The sequence below is a fragment of the Haliaeetus albicilla genome, chromosome 3 (genome assembly GCF_947461875.1).
Source record: "Haliaeetus albicilla chromosome 3, bHalAlb1.1, whole genome shotgun sequence".
Lineage (NCBI taxonomy): Eukaryota > Metazoa > Chordata > Aves > Accipitriformes > Accipitridae > Haliaeetus > Haliaeetus albicilla.
Window position 1 is genome coordinate 45,407,548 of NC_091485.1, and position 20,108 is coordinate 45,427,655.

Here is a 20,108-nt window from a genome sequence, read left to right on the forward strand (position 1 = left end):
CAAAAGCCACGCATGCAAGCAAAGCAAAACCAGGAATTCACTCACCACTTCCCATGGGCAGGCAGGTGTTCAGCCATCTCCAGGAAAGCAGGGCTCTGTCACGTGTAATGGTGACTGGGGAAGACAAACGCTATCGCTCCAGACATCCCCCCTTCCTTCTTTCCCCAGCTCTATATGCCGAGCACAACGTCATATGGTCTGGAATATCCCTTTGGTCAGTTGGGGTCAGCTGTCCCAGCTGTGTCCCCTCCCAACTCCTTGTGACCCCCCAACCTCCTCGCTGGTGGGGTGGGGTGAGGAGCAGAAAAGGCCTTGGCTCTGTGTAAGGGCTGCTCAGCAGTAACGAAAACATCCCTGTGTTATCAACACTGTTTCCAGCACAAATCCAAAACATAGCCCCATACCAGCTACTGTGAAGAAAATTAACTCTATCCCAGCCAAAGCCAGCACAGACCTGCATACACTAAAAGGACAGTTCCTGAGTTTATAAAGATATTGCATGGCCCAATCCTGCTGGTATTTAATTGCCAGCACCCTTTGTAGTAGGTACCACAGTCACCATTCCCATTGTCAGGCTAACTCCAAAACAAGTACCGGGGCTGCTCATCCCGTGGGGCACCCCACCGGGAAACCTCTGACCCAAGGAAGCAAATTACAGTCCAAACTGCAGGCTCCCGTGGCTGCGGTTGACTAAGGAGCACTGCCCAATCTGCCTCTCTTGGCGAAGAAATTGCTCAGTCTCCAGACCTGTCAGCAAGGCTTCAGGTAATTCTCTAAATTATTTCAGAAAACAAAAAGATCTAATAAAATTTGGAGAACAGATTTGCCAGAAATACAAGAAGAGAAAAAGCAGTAGTGAGGCCAGGACACCATCAGGTTTTAGGAACAGCCCAGCATGCCTTGGGCATCTCATAGATCCTCAACAGTGCTGGTAATTTCCAACCTGACTCCCTCAAACACTTTTTTCACAAAGATGCATGAAAACATCTGTGCAAGCCATGACCTCAGGCCACAAATGCCACCCCTTGTATCTTGGGGCCTTGCCAGCGTCCTGTGAAGGGACCTGCCCATTCTCAGACTGTCCCCCTGCTTGTCTCACCATGCCATAAAAGAGGCTCAGAGTAGGCTGGGCTCACAGCATAGCTAGACACTTTTATTTATTCCAAGGAAATGTATCTTCTGATTTGAATCCATTCATACATCTTCTTTGGGTTTTTTTTTTTCCTGTTAAGGAAAACTTTGAAATAGATCTTGACACAGCTGGATCAGCTCCACTCTAGATGTTTAGCAATTTGAACTGTTCTCAGTTGGTATCTCTAAAAACTGTAGTCCTTGTTTTTTTATCTCAAGAATAACCCTGCCATGAAACCAACATGCTGGGTTTCCTAAAGCAGGACTGCCACTGTGTGTCTTATTTAACCCCAATGATCAGATCCAGATTTCCTTCCATGAAGAATCAAGGATATCCATCATCCTTCACAAAGAAAACAGTAGATACTACACGAGCCTTCTTCCAAGAGCAATGTGTACTTCCCACATACACATTTATATCTGCCCCAGCCTGCATATGGGTACAGCTGTGAGAGAGCAAGGGAGGGAAATGAAGAGCCAGGAAAGACCACAGAAGGCAGGGGAGGACCAAGAGGAATCTTCCCCCTGCAGTATCAACTTATCTGACACTAACATCACCTCTCTGTTATCTGCCTTAGCAGCAATACCTCATTCTTCACCCTTAAATACCCACTTTGAATAAAGGAAGAGACCATCAGGGAAAGCTGGAGCTTGGGGTAAAAAGCAGCGGGTGGACTTTAGCTCCTGCTGGACTATTGTAGCCTGTGGTGGTAGTGGTGATGGTGGCAGTGGCCATGGTGGTGGCCATCAGACAGGGCTGCCTGAGCCTGGGTGTGGTGGGATCCCGGGCGCTCCAGTAGGAAGAGCAGGGCTGGCACAAATGCCAAAGCTGAAGCCAAGAAGGGCTACAAGAAGTGGTGAAACAACCAGCGAAGCCTCTGGGGGGACTGGTCTCCCCTGTCATGGTTGAGGAGCGGCAGTGGGAGTTGTTTTGGTGTCTGCAGAGGTGAAAAGAGAAAGGCAGTTAGGCGAGAGGAGGATCAGCCACATCGAGGAGTGTGCAGGAGAAAGGGGCTCTGCCTGAGCCAGGTGACTGCTGGATTTTTCTGTACTTTCTCCCAATTCTTGGGCACAACCAAGAGAAATCCTTCTCTAGACCCTGCAAGTTGACATACCAACCAAGCTCCTTTTCATCCATCTGTTGACACTCACAATCGGAAAGTTTCAGAAAGATCTAGTTAAACTTGATGTAAACCGCAGAGTCATATTTTTTACAAACCTCCCACAAAGCCTTTCAAACCTAACCTAAACTTAATGTTGCCAACTCTCCTGAGATTTTTCTTAATGTCTTGTGATAATGGATGTTTTTCCTAAAGCCCCAGCTCCTGAATGTGAGAATCTCAGCCTTCATTAAAAAGTAGATTTCTATCCCTCAGGGCCATGAAAGAAAGCTCAAAATTGTGAATCAAACAAATCATACTGGCTTAGAAAACAGAAGACAAATCAAAAGAAGCCCGTGGTAACTACCATGCTCACAGCTCAACACAGTTCCTGGTCTGGGACAGCTGGGGCAGTCACCGCAGGGCTGTGACCCCGTTCTCAAGTGAACTGCCCTGTGCCCTTGTACTGCAAAATACAGGTGTGTAAACTTTTGTTTGGTAGTTGCTGGGTGATTGGACGCCTTCATTATATTTTATTTTGGAGTGCATAGGGGTAGAAAGAGATTCACCAATATAGGCACACACACAAGCACATAGTCACATCAAATCCCACGTTTGCAGGTGTAGACACAGTCATCATTTCAGTTACACTGACATAAACCCCAGACAAATTCATCAGCCTCACAGAAGTCCCACTACAGGTATTGTTCAGTTATAATGAAGCTACAAAAATAACCCAGAGATTCTTAGTTTTCTGATCACAATATTAGGAATAAATATTACACAGCAAAAAATGACAAGTGCTGACATGTCACCTCCTGACTTTTCTAACTAAACTCCTCTGAGTACAAAAAAGGAGACAGAACGAAACAATTTAATCCTCATCCTGATATGGAAACATATTCAAAAGGCGCAGGAAGAATAGGACCTGCATCTTTAGCTTGGCATCTCTGTCAGTCTTTTATATACAGCTTTCACTTCAGTGCATGCTTAAACTGTTATATTTTAATTTTGAGAACATAAACATCTTATTTTCAGTACAGAAGGAGCTGGTTGTTCCCAGCCTTGAATGCTTTGGTGATTCCTTTCTGCCAGTGAAGGACAGTGTTTTTCAGAGCAAGTAAATCGCTGACTTTGCTGCCCAGATGCAGCGAAACGCAGAGGTAGTTGCCGCACTCCTGTATCGCTACTGTTTTCTTCGTGGCCAAAGTGAACTGCTATAGAAAAGGAGCGGGAAAAGAAATTTCAGATTCATCAAAAAGGCAAAATGTTTTGTGACCTTTGAAACAGCACTGCAGGAATCCAACCATCTCATGAGCGAGCACCAGACAGAGCAGCATTAGTAAGCGTTGCATCAAGGGGCTCAGTCCGAAGGTTTTCTTGGAGGGGAAAGTGCTGGTTTAAAGGTTTTTAAAAGCTCAGCTCACACATGTGCATACCCTGCTCAGCAAAATATATTCTGAGCCACACATGTGCACACCCTGGTCAGCAAAATATATTCTGAGCCTTTTCTCTTAACACTTCTTATTTTCTAACTAAGATAATTGAATGACTCAGTGAACATGGCTGGCATTAAAATCTTGGGGGAGGGAAAAGCAGAGGTAGCAAGCTCTAAATCCTCTGCCAAATCCCCTTTTCATAATTTATAGTCTGTCACCAGTTTATCACTGAGAACTGTCCCTCTTTTTCTCATTCTCCAGGCTCCTTTCCCAGTGGACAGTCCATGCCAGCTGTCTCGGCAGCAGGAACGTCCTTTTTTTCCCAAGCCTCGACCTGTGGGAAAATCTTCATTGGCCAGTAATTGATTCCACCCTGCCAGCTCCATTACTTTAGTCTACAGTCAAACTGCCAGCAAGCTGGAGACAGGCAGCCTCAGCCCTCCCCTGCTCCCACTATTGAAGTCCGCTCCTACCCGGGCCGTTAGCTACCGGGGCTCTGAGCTGATGTGTCAGCCCGCCCTGCAATTAGCACTAATCTGAAAATTGGCCTTTGCTAGCAAAGCCAAGCACCTGACAGCTAATTGTTGATGTCAGATTGATGTGCATTTAATATGGAAAGGTTATTTATCAAAGGGTACTTTTTTTCTGTTGGTCTCCGTTTGTCTCTGCATTGCCACAGGCGCTTACAGCCCACAAACCGATAAAGATCTTATACTTCATTTAACTTAAGGAGCCTTGTAAATACCCTTTTCAAACTCTCGGTGTAGGGCAGTGCAGTACTCATCTATTTATATTGCTCATAAAGAAACCACTGCTAACCAAGCAGTTATTGTTTTTAGTCTCTTTTTTTGGAATCAAAATATTGGGGGGCGAAGAAAGGTTGATAACAGAATAGCAACTGCCGGCCAGCCCCAGGATTAAAAATGAATTAAGTTTTGACTCATACCCAGAGTCTTGCCAGCCTTTCTTTACACCAGGCTACTTCAGTGTTTACAGTATTACCTACGCTTTCCTTGGCCGCGTGTATCATAGGAAACACGCAGGGAAAAATATCGGTCCTGTTGATTTTAACACGGGTTTTACCGCTCATTGCAACAGAGCGGGGACTTCCCTGGTGGCTTTGCGGAGACAAAAGGACACGCTCCTTCAGGTCCTGACCCTGTGATCAGACAGCAGAAGGCAACGCATCGTGAGCATGGAAACCCCCGCACGCGGCGGTGAAGTTGGCTGACATCCACCTACCGTAAAATGGGGTGTCTTGCTGACGAAGGCCATAGCTAAATGTTTTCCAAGAGCGTAGGGCAATCGCGAGATTGAAAACAGGCTGCACTATGAGCATTACCATTGGGAGCACCTGCCTGACGCTGCACTGGTTACCATCTAGCACCCCCGTAAATAGCTTAAAAAAGCAAACCCACCAGGTATTTAAACAGAATCACATTTGTTCAGATTGGACATGCACATTTCAAATCGTGCTAAAGTCCTGCTAAAAAACCAGTAAGGTTTTGCAATTGCTCAGAGGAAATTAATATATCCCACGGAGCCTAGGAGGTCAGCAAAAATACTAGTGGCACACATAAAACTCTGGCACACAAGCCACAGTAAGAAAAAAAGGCTGACCGTTTTAAATGAAGCAAGAGAGGACAGTCTCCAGCATGGAAAGCATGTATGAAAAAGTGGTAAATCAGAGAGGACATAAACACAACAACTGTTTGGTACAAATCATATTCTGACAGGGAAACGAAAAGTACCAGTGTGAGTTGTGTGAAGCAATTGGTTGCATTCATTCCACAGGTGGAGGAAAACATTTTTCATGTATATCGAACGTATCTCCTTTTTGAATGAAGGTGGTCAAGTATTTCACAGAGCCTCTGTCGTCTAAATACTGTGTTTTAAGATATAAAAGTATGTAATTGGTATTCTTCCACTAACCTCACACTGCAAAAATTTAAGCGGAAAATATCCAACTGTGCAGGATCTAGAGAAGGACTTTCACACAAAAAACCTTTCAAGAGAAAATATTAATTAATTCACATTTCAGCATTCGTTAGGCATTGCCTGGATAACAACATCTGTGCACTACTTCCAATATTAAATTTTACCCTCTGCAGTGAGGTGTTTAATAAATTTGACAAATTAAAAATGTGGAGGTGAATGAAAAACACAGTAGAGTTTACTCGGAGCAATGACTGGAGTGATGTGAACAGATGAAGTGGAGGCACCCGACTGACAGGTCTGGGTTTTGGGGCAGGCAGGAGCCGCTCTCAGCACCCAGCACCCAGCAGAGCTGATGGCAAAGTCCTGCACGTCCCGGTGGTCCCCAGACAGATGACAGACAAAACTTTCATCACCGTACGGGCTGCCACTTTGCCAGGCCTGCTGCGCTCCACTGAAATCACGTCACTTGCTCTGACAGGTCCTGGGCACGCCGATCCTCTCGGGCAGAAACCCCAGGCCACTGCGGATTTAGGGAGAGCAGCCCCTGCCCACGGCTGCGTGTCCCAGCGGCAGAGCTGTGCGGGGGGCGATGGGCTGCTGGCAAAGGCCGGGCACATCCCGCAGGCATCCGCCATGGCGTGTCCTCCTGCCGGGTGAGCGCCGACCCTGGACACGAAACTCCTCGCCTGGCACCCTTGCAAGCAGCGTGTAAACTAAGCAAATGCTTCTTTTTAAATACATGCTTAAACCCCTCTGGGTTGGTCCTCGGCCGGGATTTAAAGATGTGTTGGAAAGTTTTGGCAGCGTTGCTTTCAACTTGGCCGGCAAGGAGATGTTGAAAGCTACACGACTGCATCTACACTGGAGTTCTGAAATGTGTTAATTAAGACATTCTGTTACCAGCCCTTTCCTTCCTACGCAAGACAAAACCCACCGGGTGATAAACGTGTCTGAAATGATTCGTATGTTTTAATGCTTTCCTGAATATGGATCAATTTTAACACTTTTTATAACGCTTGTATCCTAGCCAAGACAAAGCCGATGACTCCAGTCTGATTCAAGCACATTTTTAATGCCCTCCGCTGAATAGGTCCTAGAAAAGGAGAAAGTTCAAGAAGTCATCTCACTTACTCCCCTGCTCAGGGTAGGAGAGCAGCCAGGTGGATGTTTGTCTGAGTTGTCCTTAAAGATTTCCAGCAACAAAAGCTGCACAAATTCCCTCAGGAAATTTATCTTACTCCTTCAGTTTCCTTACTGATAGAAATTATTTTATGAAGTCTAACGCAATGCTCCTCTACTGCAATTTAAACAATCACTTTTCTTTCCTGTCTTCCATGGACATGGAGAACGCTGCTCCCCGCAGCTGACATGTACGTAGTTGAAGCCCTCCATATTTTCATTAGTCCAAACAATGCTGATTTTTCAATGTTTCCTCAGAAACGTATCCCAGGCCCCTGAGCATTGTTTTCTTCTGCATTCTCAACAACTGACCCACCTCCTTTTTGCAGTACTGAAACTAAAACTGGAACGGGTGCCCCAGCGGAGGCCACACAAGTGTGAGCAGAGTGGGAGGATGAGGTTGTAGGTCCTGCCAAGCTATTCTCCTATTACGTGTCCCAGAAGGACACTTGCCTTTCCTGCTACAACGTGACAAAGCTGAATTATTACCCTCCGCAATGCCATGTTTTGCAGAACTGTTGCCTCTCCTATAGCTGCACTTCATTGCTTCACAAGTTGGGGAGCCACTGGGCCCAGGTGCTTCGCTGCTGCCCCTCTGTAGCACTGGAGTTTTGGGCAGGACTCCTTCAAACCTGCTATTCCCGAGGGGCAGCCTCTTCCCCAACCCAGATATCTCTCCACACATCATCTCACATCACGGGGACCTCCCTCTTCCCTGCAAACATGACATTCCCACCAGGCCAACCAATCCCCGCTGCAGCAGTGCCCCTGGTGCCCTCCAGGCCCCACATTGCTCGCCCTCCCGGCAGGGCAGGACAGAGCTGACACGGAGGTGATGCACATGTGGTGTGACAGACCCACTAAGATGTCCTGCGTGTGGACAAGCATCCCTGACTCCACGGAGGGGCTCTTTGGGAAGGGCCGGTTTCGTGAGGGCATCCGTCCCTCCATTGATGCCAGGGTAGAAGCACGGTCTTGGAGAACATCCTCCTTCTGTAGAGCTGAGGACATCCAGCAGAATCGAGAAGTGAGGTGCACATGCGAAGGACGGGTGCCGCAGCCTGACTCCATTCCCCTCACCTTTGAATGCAAGGAAGTCAAAAGCCCTGCTCTCCCACCGCTCAGTTGGCAAACGCGGGCACCTCGGGGGTGACTGCAGGTGGGTTTCTTTCTAAATCCTCCATGACGAGCCCCAAAAGGTGGCTCTGGTGATAGACTGCCCTAGTATCATATTTGTCTGCAATTTATGTAATGTAAACATTATTTAGACACCCATCAGTATACATCCTGGTATGGAGTACAACAGCTGCTAGTTCAGCAAGAGTTTCAGCAAAAAAAAGGGGGGAAATTTTCATTATATAAAGTTTTTTCTTAAGTATTAATATCACTAGATAATACATATCCCTGTAATCTGGAACAAGGGTTTACTTCTTAGGATGTAAAAGCTGCTTTCTATCAGATTGGAACACATGTGTGTTTTGGTTAGCTTATATCTTGAGTTACTTAAAAAAGAAGGAAAAAAATGCAATTTTAGCATCAGCTAAAATAAGGAAAAGATCTCAGCCTGTCCAATCAAAACAATGACCTGATGCAGGATTCAAGTCTATCAGGTAATGCTCAAGGGAACATTTTAAATAAGGAAAAAAGAGTGGAAGTGGGGAAAAAAATATCATCATTGTATTCTTATTTAGTAATGTTCCTCCACTAGCATTAACAGCTTATCTCACCATCTAAGCACTTCTAGATAACAGACTGGGTTTTATGTTGAGTACAGGCTGTACCAAGTCACTAAACCCCTTCTATTGTTAAAGATTATGTAAAATGGTCAATCAGAGTGTCACTTCTTCCTGCCCGTCCCCCAGGCTGTTATGTTGCATAGTTCCTTATACAAGCCAAGCATAAAGGGGAGTGAAGTGCCAAGACATAGAAAATGGTGCAATGCAGAGCTGGCAGGCACATGGGACATCCCACCACTGCAGAGATACATTTCAGAGGTCACCTAAGCAAAGAGAGAAAAATATCCAAATTAAAATTGTTTAGTGAATTTGTCCTTGTAGAAACATTTGTGTTTAGCAGCCTGTGCACCTGCAGAACTGCTGAGGACCTTTCCATGCCTTGGCCAATACAACAGGTCCCAGCACCAGACAGATGTGGAAGATGAAGCTGGAATAGGGTCAGGAGAAGTACACTTTTCTAGCATTTCAAATGAGATTTCTAGATATCTAAACCACATCCATCATTCAGAAATAAGCTGTGTCAGATCAAAACAATGAAAAATCATGAAATTTGAGAACTGAATTTAAAAAGTTGCTTGGTTTTGCTTTGGTTGAGTTGGTTTTGTTGTTGTTGTTGTTGGGATTTTTTTCCCCAAGTAGGTTTTCCTCCCTATTTTAGTGCAATTTTGAAGGTGCTTTCTGAGGAGGCCTAAACTGGTACAAGGTGGCAGCTGCAGTTTCGAGCTCCAAGGCCAGTGTTTATGTGCGATGGGAAACAGCTCCTCTGAGCCAGAGCAATCCCACAGGCTTCATGAGCAGCGGGGCTTTGGGGACAAACTCCTCCTCCGCATGAAGGCAAAGTAATCACCTCAGCCATGGAAATACCCGCAGACCTCAGGGCAGCTTTTGACTGAGGGAAGATTGCTCAGAAGAGGTGTGTGTGCCAGGCCTCAGAGAGGTGGGAGGTCTGGGTAAAGAGGATGTCAAATTCAATATGCTGTGACCTCTTTTTTTTTTTTTTTTTTTTTTTTTTTAGGAAGATGCCCGTTCTCCTTCACAGGCCAGCTCAAGCAAAGTGATTTTTCAGGCCAGGCACTGCTCCTAGGTTAAACACAGATAGGCATTGATAAATGCCTTGGAGGTTACAGTGCTCTTGAAGCCCATCCAGAGGAATGGTGGGGTTAGATTAATGTCATGGGTGAAGCTCAGTTTTACCCAACCACAGCTGGTTGATGCAGCACATAGGACGTGGCCCAGACACCTCATCTGAGAGCAGATCCCCTATTTGGGGTGGATGACTGAGACAAGAACGGCTGGACTGGGTCAGACCAGCATTGCCCAGCTTCCAACCATTGGCAGATTTGCCTCAGCCAGCAACGGCTTCTGTGCATTTAGCAACCCTTGGCAGCTTTCCTCTCCTTCGATTTGTAGAGTGTCCCCTTCAAGCTGTGCACGCTTTCAGCCTCCCCAATATCCCACAGCAAGGAGCTAGCTACGCAGCATCTGGAGAAGGTTTTTTCTTCTGTTTGCTCTGAACTTGCCTCTTGCTGGCTTCATTGGATGCCCCTATTGCTTGCACTGGAAGAACAATCAAACCCTACCATAAAACGATGTTATAGACCTCTATCACACCTGCTCTCAATCATCTCTTTTTCTCAGCACCAGAAGGACGTAAACCGGTTGCATCTCACACTTAACGCTCATATTCCTGAGAAAACTGAGCAGGCAGGAGAGCTGCATACATTTGTGCAGGGTTGAACTAAGCCTTTGTTAAGTATTTGCTTAACATACAAATGCCTTTCACGTTTCAAGATAGACAAATCAAGCCTATGTTCTAATTAAGGAAGGGATCAGATGATGTCTTCCCCCTAGCAGAGATTTTCCAAAATTTTTGCCTGGATTCAGCTGCGTATTGTAAGCACATGGGTTGCCAGGGAGGGGAGGGGAGTAATAGAGGGCTTCTGCTATTTGTTACTTGTGCTATAGAGTACATAAATAAAAGGGACAAGAAAAATAATTTCCACTTCTCAAATGTCCAAGAGCTGGTCAAGACTAAATACAGTTTGTATCAACAAGAGCTGCAAACTACCAGCACATCTCATTTTCATCTGCTATACATGGGGGCCTGACATGACAGATTTAAAGGAAACCTGCGTATCGTTGCACCAGGATACATGTCCTCTTATATACAGCATGCACGTGCACACAGGCATAACTATATCATGTGCTGGCAAGTAACGGAGAAGTTTAGCAAACATACCTGAAATAGCTCACATACTTAGAGATGCCAAACAGGCTCGTGACACCATTTCCAGAGGGTTTTTTTCCCCCAGCTCTCCGCATCCCCCAGCCATTCAAACGACAGTTGTTCATGTAGGCTCGCACTCTCATGCAGTCATCAGTTAGAAGACGACAACTTGAAAAACTATCATTTGTCATTGCAAGCCAAAACGAGCAGCCCTGCTCCTTCGTGCCCAGCTCTGGCGAGGAGCTTCCCCAGGTCCAGGCTTGCTTCGGGGCTGCCCGAGCTCTTGCCCCACTGTCTGGTCCCTCTGCCGCCTCCTCCTCCTCCTCCTCCTCCTCCTCCTCCCTCGTTCCCTGTCCCCTGCACCCACTGCCATACATTCTCGCCTCCCTCCTTTCCTTCTAGCCCGCTCTCCCAGGCTTTTGCAGGGAGGAAAGCTTCCTCTCCTTTTTTCTGCCTCTCCCCCTTGCTCCAACCGTGTCCGCTGGCAATCCACCCTCCCGGGCACTCAGGTCAGCTGTGATAGCTGAGCAGCAGCTACAAATACCCCACTACAGCACAACCGCTGTGTTTTGGGAGCTTACGCCTGCTATTCCCCTCATTGCAAAAGCACCCAAAAGTGAAAGCTAGCGCATTCACAAAGAGTTGATCGATTGATCAACAAAGACGATCGAGGACCAAATCTGCTTTGCAGAAGAACATGTAGGGTTTACAGAGCAGAGGAGGTACCTGAGCAATGCAGAGAGGGTGTCTGAGCAATTGTACGGATGGCACAGCTAAGGGTGGGGAAGATAGGCTGAATATGGCAAAGAAAAAAGGAAAAGAGAAGTTGGGCTGTCATGAAGAAGCTTCTTGGCGAAGAAATCTGAGCGACAAGCCAGGGAGTGGACGGTCCTTTGCTTTAGCCATTTAAAACTGGACCGCTGGTGGTGCTGGACACCGCACTGCAGAAAGGCAGGGAGGCCCTGGGGGACGGTCCCCTGCAAGCCAGGCGGGGCTGGTGGCCCCGATCCCCCGCAGCGGGACTCGTGCCGGGGAAGCTCTTCTCCCACGAGCACCCGGTGTCCCGTCCGCCTCCGGGGCAGCCCTCACAAAACCAACCCTCAGGCGCCAATGAGGCCCCGAAGCAACCGCGTTCCCCTGGGGCGGGGGCTGTGCTGCCCCGGGGACCACAGCAGACGGGAGTCACTGGGTTTGGCCTTGCAGTTCAATTAAATAAACAAAAAAAAGGAAGAAAAAAGCCCTAGCCCCCTCGCAGGGGAGGGCGAGGAGGGGGACGGTCTCCCCGGTAGCTGCCTAATTGCTCACAGGGTGACGGCCCTGCTCCTGTCAGCACAAACTAGCAATTACGATTAATGGGCTGTGGCAATCAGATCCCAGCACTAACAGAGACAGCAGGTCCCACCATTTGCATGCAGTAAATTATTCAGGCTGTCAGCTGTTCGGATGCGAATCGGTAATGTTGCGGTTAAACGCTGGCCACATGGCTAATTTGAGGTGTGCCCACCAGCCCCGGCACCGGGGGGAACTGGCCCTGTGCCGGGGCGGGCAGCACAGCTGTGCCACCGGCACGGCCCCGGCCAGACCCCGGCTGTCGCAGCATGCGTGCGGCTAACGACATGTCCTTCTGGGAGCAAAAAGCACCGGGAAAAGCCCAACAGTGTCTCATTTAGCTTAAGTGTCAAGGGACCGGGAACTTGAGAAGATGGGAGACCTGGATGCCAGCGAGCAAGCTCCAGTGACTAAAAACCTACCTGCTCCTGCAGCCATGGCCAAGCGTTTCACAGGAATCAAATGCACGGCCAGGCTCAAAATTGGATTATTCCTATACTAAAAACGTAGCATCGTATAATAAACTCAGGGTTTGCCAGTTAAACTTGATTTTTAAAAAGCCAAAGGTAGCGCTCCAGAGGGCCTCCATTCGGGTGAGCATGCACTGAGTTCCTGGCATGAGCATCCACAGACCGCTCCAAGTGAACTAGATGTGCACTGCCAACATCCTGTTCCGCCTATCTGGCTGCGAGAGGTGTGTTTTAATGTACCCGCCCTCATGCAGAAAACAATTCTTTCCAAATAACCCTTCAGGGTGGAATGACTGAACTCTCTTAAGCTCAGCTACTGCTTTTCAGGGGCACAGCATGAAGAATAACAAACATGGGGCAGAAGGGAGAGAGTTATTTGGAAAGTAACGGGGAAAAAAACAGCACGGGCAGTTGTCTACCTGTGCAGCGATTCAGTTCTTCATCCCTCTTTTCCCACCAAGAGAAGGAATGGCAAGAGATCTGGCACAAACACAGCATCAAACTCAGAAGGACCAAGCTGTTTCTTCACTAGCACCTCAGTGTGGACAACTGCAGCAAAGTCCCGTCATTTACATTCAAATCAGAGTCGCTTTACTCAGGGGTCTGCCCGCGTTCACTGGTACGCAGCCTGAGAGAGACTGTATTTCATGTCAGGAGCTTGAAATGGTTCAGAGTTCTCCCATATGGCTCAGTACCCCAGAAGCGCCTGTACCCTTGCTAAGCATCATCCCCCCAGCAAATGTGCTGGGCTGTAGTTCTGGCAGCTTTCTTAGAAGTACCTGGCTTTTTCAAATATGCAGGTCTTTTAGTAGGAAGAAAACATTTGATTAAGAAATATAAATAGTGACAGGCATTCTTCTGAGGAAAAGATAAAAAAACATATATCAGTCCTCAGACTTTTAGAGTCTGAAATTAAAAATGAAGAGAAATAAAAGGGGGATGGCAAGTAGTAACACTCTGTGTAAGCACAGTAGCGTAAATTAGTAGGGAAGTCATGAGAATGAATAGCAAAACATAAGTTTAAGGCACGAGGTCACTTGGCTAAACAAGTACCTACCTCTGAATGTATGGGCAGCTCAAGGTGCCTGTGTCGGCCCAAGCTCTTCAGCACTGAGATCACATCTATTTGAAAATGTCTGGGCACATCCCATTCAGTCTGCCTGTATTTAGGACAAGTAATTAAGAGAGGGTGGTTGTCAGAAGGTCAAGCTATTTCAGATCTACAAAGACTTAAAATCCATTCAAGTGCTCAAACGTATGCACTGAATAGTCCCATCGCGACCAAAGGGCCATGTAGCAGCGTGGAAATTTAGGCAGCAGTACGGGTTTTCGCACATCAGAGCCATATTTTTATCCTCTCTGAGGCCCAAAGTACTTATGCATATATACACTAGCAGTAAAACAACAGAGTGATCCTTTATGACAGTATGACCATAATCTAACTTGACAAATGCAGTTGTCAGCATCCCTTAAAGTAAATTATAACTACGCCCCCTTGGCTAAATCCTGAGCCCTTTCAAATAACAAAACAAACGGCTCTCTCCCAAGAGTTGTGTTCTCTGCATTGTATTTTCTGACATGCTTTCCCACCATCAACCTTTCATCCTGTTGAACTAATTTCCATTGTAAGCGGCGGAAGGCAGGGAGGATAACTCCCGTTAACTTCACGCTGGTGAAATGCGGGCCTGCCCAGACGAAAAGGCGGTAGACGGCGTACATCCCTGGCAAGGCCGGCCGCCAAGTCCCGTGCCAAGGAGCTTGAACAGGGTAAGATGTACATACAACTGTGCTTTTCTATAAATAGCAGGTAAGCTGGGGCTAACGACCAGGAAAAGGTCCTCCCCAGCTGCCCATCTTCAGAGCTCACAGGGTGCTACTGTGTTTTGCATCAAAGTGCTTAGTCGCAGCTCTTCCAGCCTGGTGCCCTCACTCCTACCAGCAAACAAGGCACCCAAAATAAGGTCAGAGATGCTGTAATTGGCCCTTTTACAGGAGAGACTTGGCTGAGCTCTGGGTCTTATCACAGTGCTGAATGGAGACACAGTGAGGTGCTGGCAGAGGAACTGCTGCAGATGGCCAGCAGCATGCTTTTATCTTTCTGTGTCAATTGAAGAAATACACCTTTTACATCCTATTTTCTCCACCCAGTACCCATGCACCTGTGTACTCCATACTGTACGTTATACACCTCTCTGGGTTGCACAAGGGACCACACTCTTGTTCTGCCCAGCTTCATGCACCTGAGACTCAATCCTGCTCCTGGAAGACCTCCTGCCCTTTCAAAACCACTGAATAAACGTGGAACAATAACGGCACTTCTTTCTCATGAAGACAGGACCCCTTGCTCTGTGAGTCCCATCTGGGCCTGGCTTTGCCCTCCAGCAGGATGAAATGGCAGTGTTGCTCTCAGGGACGTGCGGGTGCTTTGTGGCAGGGAGACTTCCCGTGCAACACTATACGCCTGCGGGAAGGGCAGATAGAGCCCGAGATGAGCAGGAGCTTTGTTTGCTTTGTTTCGTTTTCACTTTGTTCTCTGTATTTTCTTTACCCTAATGTTTTGGTTTTCACCTGTAAGAATCCAACCTTTGCTTCCCTTCTGATTTGTGGGTCAGTCACAGCAATGTGCGAAGTTGTATTGACATTAGTATAACTCACAGAAAATTTAATTCCACGGCCTTGCCAGAGCCTAACCAAGGCTGTTGGGGCTGTCACGGCTTGGATGGATAGGATAGTTCAAGGAAAATCATTCTCGTAATTGGTAGTGGCAATTCATTAGGTGAACCCTTCTTTCTGCATCAGCGTTGGATCTCAACCCCAGCCTGCGTGTGGTGACAATTTTAGGGGAAGATGAAGGCTTGGGGTCCTGCTCACACATATAGCTTGCTTCACCAAGAGAAGGGCTGAAACCTGCCAAACCCTAACCCTGGGGTTGCATCCTGCCCCTAAGCTGTGCCTGGTGGCCTCACTCATGGGCATCCTCTTGCCCCAGTGCTCAGCAGCATTCCTCTCCTGGAGATGGAAAGGCAGCTGCCCCCACCTCATGCCAGATACCTTTCCTCCCTCCCTCCCACTCCCCGCCCCTGCCCCTGTAAGCACATCTTCCGAAACAAGCAACCACAATGACCAGTTAGCCTTAAATTGTACAAACAGCAGGGTCAAAGTTGGTTGGAAACTCACCTGGGAGTGAGTTCGTGGGGTGGGAAGTAGCAGAGCAGCTGTGCAAGAGCAGCAGCCTCTCCAGATGGCTCAGCAGGACCCAGGGAGGATGCGTCTATGTCCTTAGCACACTGCATCTATCTTAAGTTATCCAACGTTGACCTTGAAAATCATCTTCGATATGGACCTCTCCTGCTCCCATGCTTCGTGTGTGCAGCTTTCAGCAGCAGGATAAAACTCCAGAGGACTAACAGGTTTATCAAGTCATGCTTTAGTCCCTGCTGTACACGTCGGCCACTCCTATTGCTGCCAAGAGACACATTGAGAGGGTTTGTCAGCCCGTCCAGCTTCCAACGCGGCCAACTGCTGGCACGTACGGTGGGAGCAACAAAAGCCACCCTGCCCTGCTGCCTCAGCGAGCTCTTGCCCAGCTGGCTGCAGAGCACAGCGCCCGTCCGCAGAGGACAAGTAGGAGTCAGCTGAAATCCTTCTTCCTCATCCTAACGGCCAAGGTTAAAGAAGACAGCCTGGCGTGCATGGTCACCGACACCTTTACCCCATCAGGGGTCTCAGACGGACAGCATCCAGGCACAGAGAGGAGATGTTCACCATGTCGTCTGAACAGAGTCTGAAACGGAGATTTCAAAGACGTAGACCGCAGCTGTCTGGATGTGGCTAACTGCAAGGCTGAGCCCTGATCAAAGTCAGGAAGGATCCGACCAGCCAGCCTGATCCTGCACACCATCTCAGGTCTCCTTAGGTGACTCAGGATCAGCGGTGTCCACAGCCGCAAGACCCTGGGGAGAAGATGTTTACACCTGCAAGGCAGCTTCTGCCCACTGCTGTTTTCAGAGCCTCAGCAGATGGAAAATAGCAGGTGCATTAAGCTCCAAAATGAGATTAGAACATGTTGTAAATTAAAGTACGCTCAGCTCTCCACGTACAGTCCAATAAGGAACGATGCATGGAAAACAACGGGGGCTCACATTCATCTCTGGATGATCATTCACAGGATGCACAACAATGCAATTTCACACACAGAAATCAAAGAATCTCTCTGAAATGAAGGATCTGCTCTTTCAGGGTGTATTTTTAAATTTTTTTTCCGATAAAGATTTCCAATGTGCTGAAACCGTTTATAATAATAATTGGGAAAAAAAAAGTCTCTGGGAAATTATTGGCACGAACTTTCAGGGCCCTAAATTAAGGCCAGCCTAATTTTCCAATTAGGCAGCTTGATAGGCAAGATGACATGTGCGGAGTAGAAGGGCAGGCTCTAAACGGCATTTTTATGAACATTTCTCATGCCTGCAGCAGCCTTTCTATACCCAACAGCTGAGGAGTGCACTTTCCCATGCCGTCAGGGGTGAGGAGGTTACGACTCCAGCATTGTGCCCCTTGTTTTTCACACAAGAACCCGGCGCGCCGCAGCTCGCTTGAAAGGGTCCAGCGCCCCGGAGAGGGGCGGGTGCCCCCCCGGGCCCCCCCGGCGCGCGCTGCCGGCTCCCCTGCCCGCCCCCCGCCCGGACCCGCGCCCACCACTTGAGCCGGCGGCTCGGTTTAACCCGCCATTGAGGCGGGCGACTGGCGACGCTAATTGGGACGGGGGGGACCTTTTTCAGAGTCGTTCAGTCGGCAAATGAAACCTCAGCTCCCCGGCGAGCCAGCGTGCGCGAAGGAAGCCGCGGCCCGAGGTGCAAAGGGCACGGCAGAAAGACGTCGAGCCGACGCTGCTCTTTCACAGCTCGAGCTGCCGGGCGGCTGCCTGCCGCCTTCGCCGCCTCTCGCCTCCCCGCTGCTCGCCCGGCGGAGGGAAACGCCGGGCCACGCGTCCCCCCTCGGCTCGCCGAAGACCTCGCCGCCCCCCAAACGCCGCTGCGCGCGCAGCGGCGGTCTTCTGGGAGCGAGCGGGAACCCAGATTGGCGCGCGAGCCCCGCGGTCACAGGCAGCAAAGCCTGGCCCTCGGTACGAGAGGCAACGACACCACGCGCCAACGCCCGCTCGGCGCTTCGGTGATCCCGAGCAAACCACGCCAGGCCTGTTAAACGTCTTCCTCCGCGTCAAGCAACTCAGCAGCTAGATCCGTGCTAGCCTGCAACGAGCCAGGGCAGCTCACGCAAGGGCTTTGGCAGATGGGGAAGGCAGGAGTCAGCCGTGACTAGCAGGAGAGGACACTCGAACGTAGGAGTCCATGGACCACCGCCACTCAGAAAAACCATCCTTGAAGAACGGCTGTGCCAGCTCCAAGAAGCTTCACGTCCAGACGGCTTTCGAATATCTCCAAGGGTGACAACTCCAGAGCTTCTCTGGGCAACCTGTGCCAGCACTCGGTCGCCCTCACAGTGAGAATGCGATGTTCTGAGGGAACCTCCCCTCCTGTGTTTCAACGTGTGCCCATTGCCTCTGGTCCCAACACTGAGCACCGCTGGGGTCCTCCTTCGGGCCGTTTTGGAAGATAGGAGTGACATTTGCTTTCCTCCAGTCCTCAGGCACCTCTCCCAGTCGTCATGTTCTACACGATGCTCATATACTCATTTGTGCGGCAGGTCAGGGCATAGCCTGCACTCTCTTCTCTGATGTCTCTGTATCTTGCTAACTGGCACATTAGATTGTGGCCTTCAACTTTAGTTAGTGTTTTGTTTGTATTTGATATAGTCATTTTGACGAGATGACAGCTCCTCTTCCTGGGAAGAGAAGCATTAAGCCCTTAACTCTCTTTGTCATGCTACTGGACCGAGACTGTGAAATAACATTTTAAGTTCCTGCATGTGGCATGTCTTAAACACAAACGAGGTTTCAGGCTGAGAAGAAAAGCAAGGATTGAACCAGCCGAGCTGCTGTTATGTGAAGGAAAGGCAGTCAAAGGGGAACTGCTATCTAACAGAGCTGATTATTTCAATAGTTCTTTGATTCGTCATTAAAGATGGGAGAAAAAAAGACCTTTTTCACTACTTTAAATGTCAACATTTTAAAAATAATTTAAATATGTTGCCACTTCCACAAGTTAACCCAAAGCTGCAGGGTGACTATGGTAGCTGCCCCAAAGGGTGCTCATGCCTTGGATCGATTAACCCATTTGGGAAGAGTAACTCTTGGCTGCACTTGACGCTCAGCCTGCTGCAGACAGGCTGCAACGTTAACAAATGGCTGGCTGCCTCGCTACAGCTGATGTGCAGAGTGAGTGCATCAGCCTGCTTAACTGTGATTGAAAAAGACCAGCCCAGAAGGAAACAAGAACACTTAAGAGTATTTAAGAACTTAGTGATGTTAGTCTAATACAGTCATACCAGGGATAATATTTATTTTGGGTTACGGCCAGATGACAACGTTATAGCCTCATTTGGGCAGTCTAGGCCCTTCGTATGTGACAAACACTTCCCCAGAATGCATAATTTACTGAAAAACACATGTAGAGTGCATGCTTGTATCTAGCACAAGTGCTCTCTAGCCAAAACAGACGACTTGAAAAGCTTTCCCAGCATAAGGCAATAATGCTGTCATTAAAAAAAGCCTGAACAATAATTTGCCTGATTTATAAAGGTGACAGTATTAAGAAATGAGGAGGAATCCGAACTCTCCAGAATGCCCTAAACAAAAGTAAAATGGGAAGTATTCTTTTCTTTAGAAAGGAGCGCAGTGCCAAAGCTTTGGTGGCAAGATGCTAATTTGCTTTCAATATGCAGGCCTGGTTTCTCAGCATTTCTGTTTTTCCCCTTCTCATCACCTAAAGGCCTGGAATATGAAAGGGCAGACAAGCCCAGGGGGATTTACCAGGTCTTGTTATAGCACATCAGTCATCAAAAGAACGTTGAACTATTTTCATTTTTCTTCCAACTCCACACCATGATAAAGCTATTATTTTGCTTTCCAAGTACGTATAAGGTGTTTTAATGTTCTGTTTGTAAAATAAAAGGTAGAATTTTAGGAAAACTAACTAAAGCCTTCAAAACAGGACCTGAATAACACAAAAGGCAAAGTATTGCTTCAGCTAAAACCCAAACCAGCTTTGATTCAGTTTTTATTAAAGCTAACTTTGCTTGTAAGCTCATCTGTAAAACCAGAAAGCACTATGGACATTCAGGTATATTTGGGTGGAGTAAGAAGTGGATGTGGGGCAAGGTGAAGTTCATGGGCACTTCAGCTACAGGCCTAGAAAAAGTACATGTCCTTCTAGCAGAATGTGTGGAAACATTTCTTGCTTGTGTAGAAGTCAAGATTCGTACCTGCCCGCAGCTACTTGCTACGGAATCACCCAGCACTCTGTTGCCAGCGCGTACGCGGAGCACCCGACCCAGCGGGGACGGGGAGGCCGAGGTGCCAGCCAGCCCTTCTCCTCCCTCTGCTGAGGATACGCTCCATGCTGTTCTCTGAGCACTCAGCGTTACATCTCCAACTGTAAATT

The 20,108-nt window shown here is 48.1% G+C and overlaps 1 long non-coding RNA gene across 1 annotated transcript; it reads right to left on the minus strand.

The window, feature by feature from the left end:
• Window positions 1–8,079: 8,079 nt before the first annotated feature.
• LOC138684782 (uncharacterized) lies at window positions 8,080–16,557 on the minus strand. The gene is made up of 3 exons (XR_011324066.1): window positions 15,727–16,557; window positions 13,607–13,709; window positions 8,080–8,786 (listed from the first exon to the last, which is right to left on the minus strand). It is a non-coding gene; the product is annotated as an uncharacterized lncRNA (long non-coding RNA).
• Between the last annotated feature and the right edge of the window lie 3,551 nt (window positions 16,558–20,108).